This window comes from Arachis ipaensis, chromosome B3 (assembly GCF_059453495.1).
Source record: "Arachis ipaensis isolate K30076 ecotype BB chromosome B3, ASM5945349v1, whole genome shotgun sequence".
Lineage (NCBI taxonomy): Eukaryota > Viridiplantae > Streptophyta > Magnoliopsida > Fabales > Fabaceae > Arachis > Arachis ipaensis.
In genome coordinates, this window is record NC_142438.1 from 96,350,748 (window position 1) to 96,365,748 (window position 15,001).

Sequence of the window (15,001 nt, forward strand, 5' to 3'; positions counted from 1 at the left end):
CATTTTATCGTACTGAATATTGTTGAATGAAATCCCTCTTTGTTTGTGTTGCTGATGCCATATACTATTTCCATTAGAGGTTAAATATTAACCATCAACAAGCTCGAGGTATTGTGTTCATGCTAGGAAATAATTGGGAAAGATACTCCAACTTGACTTATAGGGATGGATTGTATCCAAGAGAATGATAATTTGTGCACTAGCAAGTAATTGCAATTAATGGCATAGATTAAAAATAAGCATTAATCTTCCATGAAAAATATTATTTTCAATTAGCAGTATTATACAACAGAAATTTTCATAGCTAGTTTAATTATGAAAGCTGTAATTTTAAATGGAAGTGATTATATTGCAACCTTTCTCATATGACTAGTGTTAATTTGTGTAATCAAAATGAAATGTCTTTATTAAAGGTTGAAATTAAAGTGAAAGTCTGTAAAGATTGTGGAGGTTCTGGTAAATGTTCAGAGTGCAATGGAGAAGGATTCGTGCTCAAGAAACGATCCGACGAAAGAGCAGAGAGGGCAAGATCACAAGCGAAGAACATGGCTACTCGATTCACAGTAAGGTACTATTGTTTTTCCTTCTCTAGCCTCCCTTCTTTAATTTCTGTAATTAATAGCTTTGTTATTGAACTATATATGTTGCTTGCAATAATAAGCTTCCAAAGAAGTGGAGCTATTGTACAAAGTGCTCTTCTAGCAGATCCTGTTCAACCTGTGATGGAACTGGTAAATTAAGCTACTAACCATTCTTTTTCTTTAAGCTTGAATACGTGAAGATGAGTCACTCTTGTAAGTATTATTTGAACATAGTTGTTAGTTTTTATTTTATTATATGTCAATAAACTCCAATAATTAATTAAAGTGAAGAATCATCAACATAATAAACTAGTAATAATATTAGTCTTGAGATCTGTGTTGACGTATTGTTGATGGTAATGTCACCCTATATATGTTGTTCCCACTTGCTCTCACATTATTAAATGCCAGAATATTCAATCTCAATGATACTAAAAATAATGAGCATGAGAAATAATACTAATGATAATATTAATGTTGCAGAAAGTGTTGGAGAGAAATGATGGTGGAGAACATTTTCCATTATATGACATCTGCTTAGGTTTTGAACTCATAACAATGATTGTAAGTGGGGTAAGTAATGTTATGTTTGTGCTTCTGACTCATTATAAAATCACTCTTTCAAAAGCGATAGACTGCCTAGGCAAGTCACTAGGAAATTCTAGAAGGACTTGTATTTATACGAGACTGGATTTAGGAACAGGATTGCTTTCTACTTAAGTTGCTGTCGAAGAATTTAGTTCATAAACTTTATTTCTTATGAGATCCTATGAACATTTGATGTTTAATCTTTGTAGTTTTTCTTGGACTAGATTTCAAATTTGCAACACAGCATGATATTCGGAAAATTAGGCCCTTACTTCAACCTGGTGAACCTGGTTCATGACATGTTTAGAACATTTTGAAAGTTCTGACATAACATTTCAATCGTTTCTATTTTTGGCTGTTTCTCAATATTTCTCAAATGAACTAATTAATGCATTTCATAGTGTTTTCTTAATTGATGCTCTGCTTCTGATTATTGCACCTGTTGAGTTTATCATAGGAAGCAAATGAAAACTTGGATGAAGTGGTGGCTCTTCCTAAAGACATTCATACTGAGTTCAGGTTGCACTTTAGGAGCCAGACAAGGAGGCATGGAAGAGCCTTAGTTTTCTCAAGGGTTTTTTCCACTTTATGTAAATGGAATTTTTTTCTTTGCTTGTTTTTTTGCATACGTTTGGGGCCATTGGCTATAAAGTCATTAATGTACATTTGAATTGTGGATCATAAATTTGATGTATTTATGAATTTTATCTCTTTTAATTTCTATATTTCGATATAGATATTGTGAATATTTTTTGTATTTATTTGAAAAATTGATCTATGTTTTTTTTATATCTTGTTGGAACATAATTATTTATAAAAATCAAGTTTTAATAGTGGTATATGTGAAATTAGTAAAAAACTATAATTAGAAAATTAGTAACAGTGACCAATTTAGCTACCAATTTTAGATTTTCGGATCAAACATCAGTTGATTTAGCAACCGATTTTATCAGCGACCGATTTAACGACTGAAAAGTGGGTCGCTATTTAGCGGCCAATTTTCTCAGCGACCAATTTAGCGACAAAAAAAGTGGTCGACATTTAACGACCAATTTTATTAGCGACCAATATCGATTGGTACTAGTATGGTAGCATTGGTTGAAAATCGGTCGGTAACATCAGTCGCTAATGGTTAGCGACCGAAGTTGGTCGCTATTTTTAAATTAGTGACCAAGGTTTTAGTGACCACCAGAATCAGTTGCTAAATCGTTCGCTAAATCAGTCGTTATTCCGGTAATTTCTTGTAGTGTTGGGATAGCCACAACATAGCTCCCTTTGCAAAAGTCGTCATATAATTTGAAGTAAACTTTCTTGAATTAAGAGTTCCAGCCATATTTGTGTCTGTGTAACTATCCAACATAGTTTGGTCACTCTCAAAGCATAAACAAACTCTGGAAGTACCATTAAGGTATCTGAGAATTCACTTTACTGCTTGTCAGTGTTCTTTGCCAAGATTAGAGAGAAACCGACTAACGATTCCAACAGCATGAGCAATATCTGACCCGGTGCAAACTATACCATACATCAGACTTCCAACTGTAAATGTGTAAGGAATCTTCTTTATTTTTTCTTTTTTTTTTATCACTTGTAGGACATTGTTGCAAACTCAGTTTGAAATGACTAGCAAGTGGAGTACTAATAAGTTTGGAATACTCATGCTAAACCTCTCTAAAACCTTCTCAATATATTTCTACTGCAACAACCACAGTTTTCCATTCTTCCTATCACGAGTGATACTCATGCCAAGCATTTTCTTTGTAGAACCCAAATCCTTCATGGCAAATGTTCATGTCTTTCTTAAGACTTTCAATCTTCTTAGTATCATGACTAATAATCAATATGTCATCAACATAAAGTAAGAGAATTATAAAGTCATCATTAGAGAATTTCTCGACATACACACACTGATCAGAAGACGTCTTACTATACCTACACTACAAGAAAAAAGGCTTATGGCTACGCTTTTCTTGCTACGCTTTAAAAGCGTGGCCAAAAATGGTCAATGGCAACACTTTTATGAGGGTGGCGATTAAATAGAGATTTGGCTACATTTTTTTTCTAAGCTTTAAAAGCATGGTGAAAGGGGTCAACAGCCACGCTTTTTTTAGGGTGGCAACTGATTTGAGATTTGGCCACGCTTTTTTTTGCCACGCTTAAAAAATGTAGCCATAGAGAGAAACAGGAACGCTTTCAAAGTGTGGCGACAGAGTTTTGTTATTGGGGGGTTTTAAAATCATGGCCATTTCTTACTATTGTTTTGGCATGCTTCAAAAGCATGGCCAAAAAGTCCCAAAAAAATGAAAATTACAAAGTCGTCCCTTCCTTTGAAATTCTAAGTTACAATTTGCACAACACCATCTACTCTTCCAGACTTAGTCTTTCTCCTTCTTAATTACAATTGCCCTAGCTCAGTTCAGAGAAAGCCCTCCATGAAGAATACTAACCCTAACCCCGTCATCATTATTGTGCCTCACTGATGAGCGGATAATTTATACGCTTTTTGGCATTGTTTTTACATAGTTTTCAGTATGATTTAGTTAGTTTTTAGTATATTTTTATTAGTTTTTAATTAAAATTCACATTTCTGGACTTTACTATGAGTTTGTGTATTTTTTTGTGATTTCAGGTATTTTCTGGCTGAAATTGAGGGACCTGAGCAAAAATCAGATTCAGAGGTTGAAGAAGGACTGCAGATGTTGTTGGATTCTGACCTCCCTGCACTCAAAGTGGATTTTTTGGAGATACAGAACTCCAAATGGCGCGCTTCCAATTGCGTTGGAAAGTAGACATCTAGGGATTTCTAGCAATATATAATAGTCCATACTTTACTCGAGTTTAGACGACGCAAGCTGGCGTTGAACGCCAGTTCCATGTTGCAGTCTGGCGTTTAGCGCCAGAAACAAGTTGCAAAGTGGAGTTTAACGCCAGAAACACGTTACAAACTGGCGTTCAACTCCAAGAATGACCTCTCCATGTGAAAGCTTCATGCTCAGCCCAAGCACACAGTAAGTGGTCCCCGGAAGTGGATTTCTACATCAATTACTTACTTCTGTAAACCCTAGTAGCTAGTCTAGTATAAATAGGACTTTTTACTATTGTATTTGGAATCAACTTTAGACATCTTTAGTTAAATCTTGGGACGTTTAGTTCTTAGATCATGGGGGCTGGCCATTCGGCCATGCCTGAACCTTTCACTTATGTATTTTTCAACGGTAGAGTTTCTACACACCATAGATTAAGGTGTGGAGCTCTGCTGTTCCTCAAGGATTATGCAAAGTACTACTGTTTTTCTATTCAATTTAACTTATTCCGCTTCTAAGATATTCATTCGCACTTCAATATGATGGATGTGATAATCGTGACAGTCATCATCATTCTCAACTTATGAACGCATGCCTGACAACCACTTCCGTTCTACCTTAGACTGAATGGATATCTCTTGGATATCTAATACAGGGGACTGAGTCCGAGTTATTAGTGTCTTCGTGGTATAAGTTAGAACCCATGGATGACCATTCCTGAGATCCAGAAAGTCTAAACCTTGTCTGTGGTATTCCGAGTAGGATCTGGGAAGGGATGGCTGTGACGAGCTTCAAACTCGCGAGTGCTGGGCGTAGTGACAGACGCAAAAGGATCAATGGATCCTATTCCAGTATGATCGAGAACTGACAGATGAATAGCCATGCCGTGACAGAGCATCTTGCACCATTTTTACTGAGAGGACGGGAAGTAGCCATTGACAACAGTGATGCCCAATATACAGCTTGCCATGGAAAGGAGTAGGATTGATTGGCTGAAGACAGCAGGAAAGCAGAGATCAGAGGAACGAAAGCATCTCTATACGCTTATCTGAAATTCTCACCAATGAATTACATAAGTACCACTATCCTATTTTATATTTTATTTATTTTCATCCACTATAATTTCTTAATACAATTTAATCTGCCTGACTGAGATTTACATGGTGACCATAGCTTGCTTCAAGCCGACAATCTCCGTGGGATCGACCCTTACTGACGTAAGGTTTATTACTTGGACGACCCAGTGCACTTGCTGGTTAGTTGTACGAAGTTGTGAAACAGATATAAGATCATAAACGTGCATATTGAGTTTTTAGCGCCGTTACCAAGGAATGGAATGATCACGATTTCGCACACCAAGTTTTTGGCGCCGTTGCCGGGGATTGTTCAAGTTTGGACAACTGATGGTTCATCTTGTTGCTCAGATTAGGTAACTTTATTTTAATTTTAACCTTTTTGATTTTATTATTCTTATTTTCAAAAAAAATAAAAAAATATTTTCTTCTTTTTCGTTTTTCCCAATTAATTCTCGAAAAATACAAAAAAATTTACAAAATCATAAAATCAAAAATAATTTTTATGTTTCTTGTTTGAGTCTTGAGTCAAGTTTTAAGTTTGCTGTCAATTGCATCTTTTTAATTTTCAAAAAAAAAAATTATATTCGAAAATCTCATGCATTGCATTCTTCATGATCTTCAAGTTGTTCTTGGCCAGTCTTCTTGTTTAATCTTCATATTTTCTTCCTTTGTGTCTTTTCTTGTTTTTCATATGCATTTTCAATTTGTTAGTGTCTAAAGTTTGAAAATTTCTAAGTTTGGTGTCTTGCATATTTTTCTTTTCTTAAAAATTTTCAAAAATAAGTCTTGATGTTCATCTTGATCTTCAAAGTGTTCTTGGTGTTCATCGTGACATTCAAAGTATTCTTGCATGCATTTTTATTTTGATCTAAAATTTTTATATGTGTTTCATTTTTGTTGTTTAATAGAAAAAGAGAAAAACATAAAATTGATATCTTTCCCTTTTTTTTCATCATTAAAAATTCAAAAATAAAAAAATATCTTTCCCTTTTTCACTCATAAATTTTCGAAAATTTGAGTTGACTTTTTCAAAACTTTTTAAAATTTAGTTGTCTCTTATGAGTCAAATCAAATTTTCAATTTGAAAATCTTATCTTTTTCAAAAATCAAATCTTTTTCATTTTTTCTTATTTATTTTCGAAAATTATAAAAATATTTTTCAAAAATCTTTTTCTTAATTCTATCTCATAATTTTCGAAAATGTTACTAACAATTAATGTGATTGATTCAAAAATGTAAAGTTTGTTACTTGCCTAATAAGAAAGGTTCAATCTTTAAATTTTAAAATCAAATCTTTTTGTTTCTTGTTAGTCAAGTAATCAACTTTAATTTTCAAAATTAAATCTTTTTAAATTTCTTTTTCAGACCTTTTTCAAAATAATTTTCAATCATATCTTTTTCAATTTCAATCATATCTTTTTTGAAAGCAAATTTAAAATCTTTTCTAACTTCTTTTCTAACTTCCTATCTATTCAAAATTTGACTTTCAAATCTTTTTCAATCAATCTTATCTTTTTGTTTCAATCACATCTTTTTCAAATTTCAATCTTATCTTTCCAAAATTTGATTTTCAAAATCTCTTAACCACTTAACTTTTTGTTTGATTCTTATCTTTTTCAAAACTGCCCAACTAACTTTCTACCTTTAATTTTCGAAAATCCCTCCCTCTTTTTTTTTTTCAAAATTCCTTTTTAATTAACTAATTGTTTTAAATTTTAATTTTTAATTTAATTTCAAACTTTAATTTTCGAAATTTAACTTTAAATTTAATTTTTATTTTAATTAATTTTCGAAATTCTCTCACCTCTCATCTCCTTCTATTTATTTATTCATCTACTAACACTTCTCTTTCACCCAAAAATTCGAATACCACTCCATCTCTGTGTTCGAGTTTTTCCTCTTCTCTTCTTTACATTACATTATTTTTTCTTCTACACACACAAAGGAATCTCTATATTGTGACATAGAGGATTCCATATTTTCTTTGTTATTCCCTTCTTTGTCATATGAGCAGGAGCAAGGACAAGAACATTCTTGTTGAAGCAGATCCTGAACCTGAAAGGACTCTAAAAAGGAAACTAAGAGAAGCTAAAATACAACAATCCAGAGACAACCTTACATGAATTTTTGAACAGGAAGAGGAGATGGCAGCCGAAAATAATAATAATGCAAGGAGGATGCTTGGTGACTTCACTGCACCTAATTCCAATTTACATGGAAGAAGCATCTCCATCACTGCCATTGGAGCAAACAACTTTGAGCTAAAACCTCAATTAGTTTCTCTGATGCAGCAGAACTGCAAGTTTCATGGACTTCCATCTGAAGATCCTTTTCAGTTCTTAACTGAATTCTTGCAGATCTGTGATACTATTAAGACCAATGGGGTTGATCCCGAGGTCTACAGGCTTATGCTTTTCCCGTTTGCTGTAAGAGACAGAGCTAGAGTGTGGTTAGACTCTCAACCCAAAGATAGCCTGAACTCTTGGGATAAGCTGGTCACGGCTTTCTTAGCCAAGTTCTTTCCTCCTCAAAAGCTTAGCAAGCTTAGAGTGGATGTTCAAAACTTCAGACAAAAAGAAGGTGAATCCCTCTATGAAGCTTGTGAGAGATATAAGCAACTGACCAAAAAGTGTCCTTCTGACATGCTTTCAGAATGGACCATCCTGGATATATTCTATGATGGTCTGTCTGAATTAGCTAAGATGTCATTGGATACTTCTGCAGGTGGATCCATTCACCTAAAGAAAACACCTGCAGAAGCTCAAGAACTCATTGACATGGTTGCTAATAACCAGTTCATGTACACTTCTGAGAGGAATCCTGTGAGTAATGGGACGCCTTAGAAGAAGAAAGTTCTTGAAATTGATACTCTGAATGCCATATTGGCTCAGAACAAAATATTGACTCAGCAAGTCAATATTATTTCTCAGAGTCTGAATGGAATGCAAGCTGCATCTAACAGTACTCAAGAGGCATCTTTTGAGGAAGAAGCTCATGATCCTGAGAACCCTACAATAGCAAAGGTGAATTACATGGGTGAACCTTATGGAAACACTTATAATCCCTCATGGAGAAATCAACCAAATCTCTCATGAAAGGATCAATAAAAGCCTCAACAAGGCTTTAATAATAGTGGAAGAAACAGGTTTAGCAATAGCAAGCCTTTTCCATTATCCACTCAGCAAAAGACAGAGAGTTCTGAGCAGAATCCATCTAGCTTGGCAAATATAGTCTCTGATCTATCTAAGGCCACTCTAAGTTTCATGAATGAAACAAGGTCCTCCATTAGAAATTTGGAAGCACAAGTGGGCCAACTGAGTAAAAGGATCACTGAAATCCCTCTTAGTACTCTCCCAAGCAATACAGAAGAGAATCCAAAAGGAGAGTGCAAGGCCATTGAATTGATTACCATGGCCGAACCTGTAAGGGAGGTTGAGGACGTGAATCCCAGTGAGGAAGACCTCCTGGGACGTCCATAGATCAATAAGGAGTTTCCCTCTGAGGAACCAAAGGACTCTGAGGCTCATCTAGAGACCATAGAGATTCTATTAAATCTCCTTATGCCATTCATGAGCTCTGATGAATATTCTTCTTCTGAAGAGAATGAGAACGTTACTGAAGAGCAAGTTGCCAAGTACCTTGGTGCTATCATGAAGCTGAATGCCAAATTATTTAGTAATGAGACTTGGAAAGATGAACCTCCCTTGCTCACCAATGAACTGAGTGATCTGGATCAACTGAGATTGCCTCAGAAGAAACAGGATCCTGGAAAGTTCTTAATACCTTGTACCATAGGCACCATTGCCTTTGAGAAAGCTCTATGTGACCTTGGGTCAGGGATTAACCTCATGCCACTCTCTGTAATGGAGAAATTGGGAATCTTTGAGGTGCAAGCTGCCAGAATCTCATTAGAGATGGCAGACAACTCCAGAAAACAAGCCTATGGACAAGTAGAGGACGTGCTAGTAAAGGTTGAAGGCCTTTACATCCCTGCTGATTTCATAATCTTAGATACTGGGAAGGATGAGGATGAATCCATCATCCTTGGAAGACCCTTCCTAGCCACAGCAAGAGCTGTGATTGATGTGGACAGAGGAGAGTTGGTCTTTCAACTGAATAAGGACAACCTTGTGTTTAAAACTCAAGGATCTCCTTCTGTAACCATGGAGAGGAAGCATGAAAAGCTTCTCTCACTACAGAGTTAACCAAAGCCCCCCACAGTCAAACTCTAAGTTTGGTTTTGGGAGGCCACAACCAAACTCTAAGTTTGGTGTTGAACCCCCACAACCAAACTCTAAGTTTGGTGTTGGGAGGTCCCAACCTTGCTCTGATTATCTGTGAGGCTCCATGAGAGCTCACTGTCAAGCTATTGACATTAAAGAAGCGCTTGTTGGGAGGCAACCCAATGTTATTTAATCATTTTTATTTTATTTTCTCTTTGTTATTTCATGTTTTATTAGGTTAATGATCATGTGGAGTCACAAAAACTACTGAAAAATCGAAAACAGAGTGAAAAACAGCATTGAAAATAGAACACCCTGGAGGAAGGGCTTAATGGCGTTTAAACGCCAGTAAGGAGCATCTGGCTGGCGTTTAATGCCAGAACAGAGCATGAAACTGGCATTAAATGCCAGAAACAAGCAGCAGTCTAGCGTTTAAATGCCAGGATTGCACCCAGAGGAAAGCTGGCATTAAACGCCAGAAACAAGCATCAGCCTGGCGTCTAACGCCAGAAACATGCACCATACTGGCGTTCAACGCCAGAAACATGCTGCAGACTGGCGTTGAACGCCCAAAACAAGCATGGAAGTGGCGTTTAACGCTAGAAACATGCTGCAATCTGGCGTTAAACGCCAGGATTGCCTACAGAGGGCGTTTACACGCCTAATTGGAGCAGGGATGATTAAAGTCCTTGGCCCCACTGGATATGTGGACCCCACAGGATTCCCACCTACTTCTTCTCTCCTCTTCACACCTTTTCATAACTCTCTTCCCCAAATACCCCTCACCAATCAACTCAATCACTCTTTCCCATCACCTCTTCACCACTCACATCCATCCTCTCTTCCCCAAAAACCCCACCTACCTTTAAATTCAAAATAATTTTCCTCCCAAACCCAACCCTAAATGGCCGAACCCTAACCCCTCCCCACTCCTATGTAAACCCCTCATTCCTTCTTCATTTTCACACAACACAACCCTCTCTTCTTCCCCTTGGCCGAATCCACCTTCTCCCTTCATCTCCTCCATTTTTCTTCTTCTTCTACTTCTTTCTCTTTTCTTTTGCTCGAGGACGAGCAAACATTTTAAGTTTGGTGTGGTAAAAGCATAGCTTTTTGTTTTTCCATAACCATTTATGGCACCTAAGGCCAGAGAAACCTCTAGAAAGAGGAAAGGGAAGGAAATTGCTTCCACCTCTGAGTCATGAGAGATGGAGAGATTCATCTCTAAGATCCATCAAGACCACTTCTATGAAGTTGTGGCCAAGAAGAAAGTGATCCCTAAGGTTCCTTTCAAACTCAAAAAGAATGAGTATCCGGAGATCCGACTTGAAATCCAAAGAAGAGGTTGGGAAGTTCTAACCAACCCCATTCAATAAGTTGGGATCTTAATGGTTCAAGAGTTCTATGCAAACGCATGGGTTACCAGGAACCATGATCAAAGTGTGAACCCAAACCCAAAGAATTGGCTCACCATGGTTCGGGGGAAATACTTAGATTTCAGTCCGGAGAATGTAAGGTTGGCGTTCAACCTACCAATGATGGAAGAAAACGCACGCCCCTACACTAGAAGAGTCAACTTTGATCAAAGGTTAGACCAAGTCCTCGTGGACATATGTGTGGAAGGATCTCAATGGAAAATTGACTCAAGGGGCAAGCCGGTTCAACTAAGAAGGCTTGACCTCAAACCAGTGGCTAGAGGATGGTTGGAGTTCATTCAACGCTCAATCATTCCTACTAGCAACCGGTCTGAAGTTACTATAAACCGGGCCATCATGATGCATAGTATCATGATTCGGGAGGAAGTGAAAGTTCATGAGATTATACCTCAAGAACTCTACAAGGTGGCTGACAAGTCCTCCACTTGGGCAAGGTTAGCCTTTCCTCACCTCATATGCCACCTCTGCAATTCAGCTGAAATTGACATAGAGGGAGATATCCTCATTGAAGAGGATAAGCCCATCACTAAGAAAAGGATGGAGCAAACAAGAGAGCATGGACCTCAACATGAGCATGAGGAAATTACTCACCATGAAATCCCTGAGATGCCTCAAGGGATGCACTTCCCTCCACAAAACTACTGGGAACAAATTAACACTTTCCTAGGTAAATTAAGTTCCAACATGGGACAACTAAGGATGGAACATCAAAAGCACTCCATCATCCTCCATGAAATTAGAGAAGATCAAAGAGCTATGAGGGAGGAGCAAGAAAGACAAGGAAGAGACATAGAGGAGCTCAAAAGCACCATTGGTTCTTCAAGAAGAGGAAGACGCCACCCTCACTAAGGTGGACTCATTCCTTAATCTCCTTGTTTATTTATTTTCCTATTTTCCTATTTTTATGCTTTATGTTTGTTTATGTTTTCATGATCACTAGTAGTTAAGTGTCTATGCCTTAAAGTTATGAATGTCCTATGAATCCATCACCTCTCTTGAATGAAAAATATTTTAATTACAAAAGAACAAGAAGTACATGGTTTTGAATTCATCCTTGAAACTAGTTTAATTATTTTGATGTGGTGACAATACTTTTTGTTTTCTGAATGAATGCTTGAACAGTGCATATGTGTTTTGAAGTTGTTGTTTAAGAATGTTAAATATGTTGGCTCTTGAAAGAATGATGAACAGGAGAAATGTTATTTGATAATCTGAAAAATCATAAAAATGATTCTTGAAGCAAGAAAAAGCAGTGAATACAAAAGCTCGCAGAAAAAAAATGTAAAAAAAAAATAGCGAAAAAAATGGGAAAAAGAAAAAAGCAAGCAGAAAAAGCCAAAAGCTCTTAAAACCAAAAGGCAAGAGCAAAAAGCCAATAGCCCTTAAAACCAAAAGGCAAGGGTAATGAAAAAGGATCCAAGGCTTTGAGCATCAGTGGATAGGAGGGCCTAAAGGAATAAAATCCTGGCCTAAGCGGCTGAACCAAGCTGTCCCTAACCATGTGCTTGTGGCGTGAAGGTGTCAAGTGAAAACTAGATACTGAGCGGTTAAAGTTGAGGTCCAAAGCAAAAAAAGAGTGTGCTTAAGAACCCTGGACACCTCTAATTGGGGACTTTAGCAAAGCTGAGTTACAATCTGAAAAGGTTCACCCAGTTATGTGTCTGTGGCATTTATGTATCCGGTGGTAATACTGGAAAACAAAGTGCTTATGGCCACGGCCAAGACTCATAAAGTAGATATGTTCAAGAATCAACATACTGAAATAGGAGAATCAATAACACTATCTGAACTCTGAGTTCCTATAGATGCCAATCATTCTGAACCTCAATGAATAAAGTGAGGTGCCAAAACTATTTAAGAGGCAAAAAGCTACAAGTCCCGCTCATCTGATTGGAGCTAAGATTCATTGATATTTTGAAATTTATAGTATATTCTCTTCTTTTTATCCTATTTGATTTTCAGTTGCTTGGGGACAAGCAACAATTTAAGTTTGGTGTTGTGATGAGCGGATAATTTATACGCTTTTTGGCATTGTTTTTACATAGTTTTCAGTATGATTTAGTTAGTTTTTAGTATATTTTTATTAGTTTTTTATTAAAAGTCACATTTCTAGACTTTACTATGAGTTTGTGTGTTTTTCTGTGATTTCAGGTATTTTCTGGCTGAAATTGAGGGACCTGAGCAAAAATCAGAATCAGAGGTTGAAGAAGGACTGCAGATGCTGTTGGATTTTGACCTCCCTGCACTCAAAGTAAATTTTCTGGAGGTACAGAACTCCAAATGGTGCGTTTCTAATTGCGTTGGAAAGTAGACATCCAGGGCTTTCCAGAAATATATAATCGTCCATACTTTACCCGAGTTTAGATGACGCAAACTGGCATTGAACGCCATTTCTATGTTGCAGTCTGGCGTTCAGCGCCAGAAACAAGTTGCAAAGTGGAGTTCAATGCCAGAAACACGTTACAAACTGGCGTTCAACTCCAAGAATGACCTCTCCACATGAAAGCTTCATGCTCAGCCCAAGCACAAACTATGTGGGCCCCGGAAGTGGATTTTTACATCAATTACTTACTTTTGTAAACCCTAGTAGCTAGTCTAGTATAAATAGGACTTTTTACTATTGTATTTGGAATCATCTTTAGACATATTTAGTTAAATCTTGGGACGTTTAGTTCTTAGATCATCGGGGCTGACCATTCGGCCATGCCTGAACCTTGCACTTATGTATTTTTCAACGGTAGAGTTTCTACACACCATAGATTAAGGTGTGGAGCTCTGCTGTTTCTCAAGGATTAATGCAAAGTACTACTGTTTTTCTATTCAATTCAACTTATTCCGCTTCTAAGATATTCATTCGCACTTCAATATGATGGATGTGATGATCGTGACAGTCATCATCATTCTCAACTTATGAACGCGTGCCTGACAACCACTTCCGTTCTACCTTAGACTGAATGGATATCTCTTGGATATCTAATACAGGGGACCGAGTCCGAGTTATCAGTGTCTTCGTGGTATAAGTTAGAACCCATGGATGGCCATTCCTGAGATCCGAAAAGTCTAAACCTTGTCTGTGGTATTCTGAGTAGGATCTGGGAAGGGATGGCTGTGACGAGCTTCAAACTCGCGAGTGCTGGGCGTAGTGACAGACGCAAAAGGATCAATGGATCCTATTCCAGTATGATCGAGAACTGACAGATGAATAGCCATGCCGTGACAGAGCATCTTGGACCATTTTCACTGAGAGGACGGGAAGTAGCCATTGACAACGGTGATGCCCAATATACAGCTTGCCATGGAAAGGAGTAGGATTGATTGGATGAAGACAGCAGGAAAGCAAAGATCAGAGGAACGAAAGCATCTCTATACGCTTATCTGAAATTCTCACCAATGAATTACATAAGTACCACTATCCTATTTTATATTTTATTTATTTTCATCCACTATAATTTCTTAATACAATTTAATCCTCCTGACTAAGATTTACAAGGTGACCATAGCTTGCTTCAAGCCGACAATCTCCGTGGGATCGACCCTTAGTCACGTAAGGTTTATTACTTGGACGACCCAGTGCACTTGCTGGTTAGTTGTATGAAGTTGTGAAACAGATATAAGATCATGAACGTGCGTATTGAGTTTTTAGCGCCGTTACCAAGGAATAGAATGATCACGATTTCGCACACCACTCACCATACCCTAACCCTCTATTCATTGTGCCCCACGAAGAACCCCATATCGAAGAACCCCTAACCGCGACGAAGAACCCCTAACAGCACTCTGCGAAGAACATTGCTGATCACCGGCGCTCGTAATGGCTCCGTCGAAGAACCCCTAACCCCGACAAAGAACCCCTAATCTCCTTTTAGTTTCTTCTCTCTTCTCTCACCACTCTCACCCTCAAGCTCACTAAGTCTCACCTTTCTCATGGCTGGTCTTGCCACCGACCTCTCTCTATCTCTTCAGTATATCGCTTCTCTCGCGGGCATTTCAAACTCAAGGTCGTCACGCTCTGTCACCGTCGCGCTCTGTCGCAAGCTCTGCTTCGGCCATTAATGCCTCATTCGCCGTGAGTTGGTCCCTGGGCAGGTGGTGGTAGGAATTTCATGGTCCTTATCGAAAATGAACATATTAAAGATGGCAATTAACCCATGAGTTGGTCCCTTCTGCCATCAACGCTTCCTTCTTTTGTTGCTCATGTAAGTGTCTTTTGCGTGTGTGATAGATACTGTATAATTTATGTGTATTTATGCTTACAAGTTATTTGTAAAAAAATAATTTGAATCTCTTACATGAAAT

The 15,001-nt window shown here is 37.6% G+C and overlaps 1 non-coding gene across 1 annotated transcript; it reads right to left on the reverse strand.

Moving 5' to 3' along the window:
• Positions 1-7,586: 7,586 nt before the first annotated feature.
• Positions 7,587-7,694, reverse strand: LOC148571677 (small nucleolar RNA R71). The gene has a single exon (XR_015908864.1). It is a non-coding gene; the product is annotated as a small nucleolar RNA R71 (small nucleolar RNA).
• Positions 7,695-15,001: the final 7,307 nt, after the last annotated feature.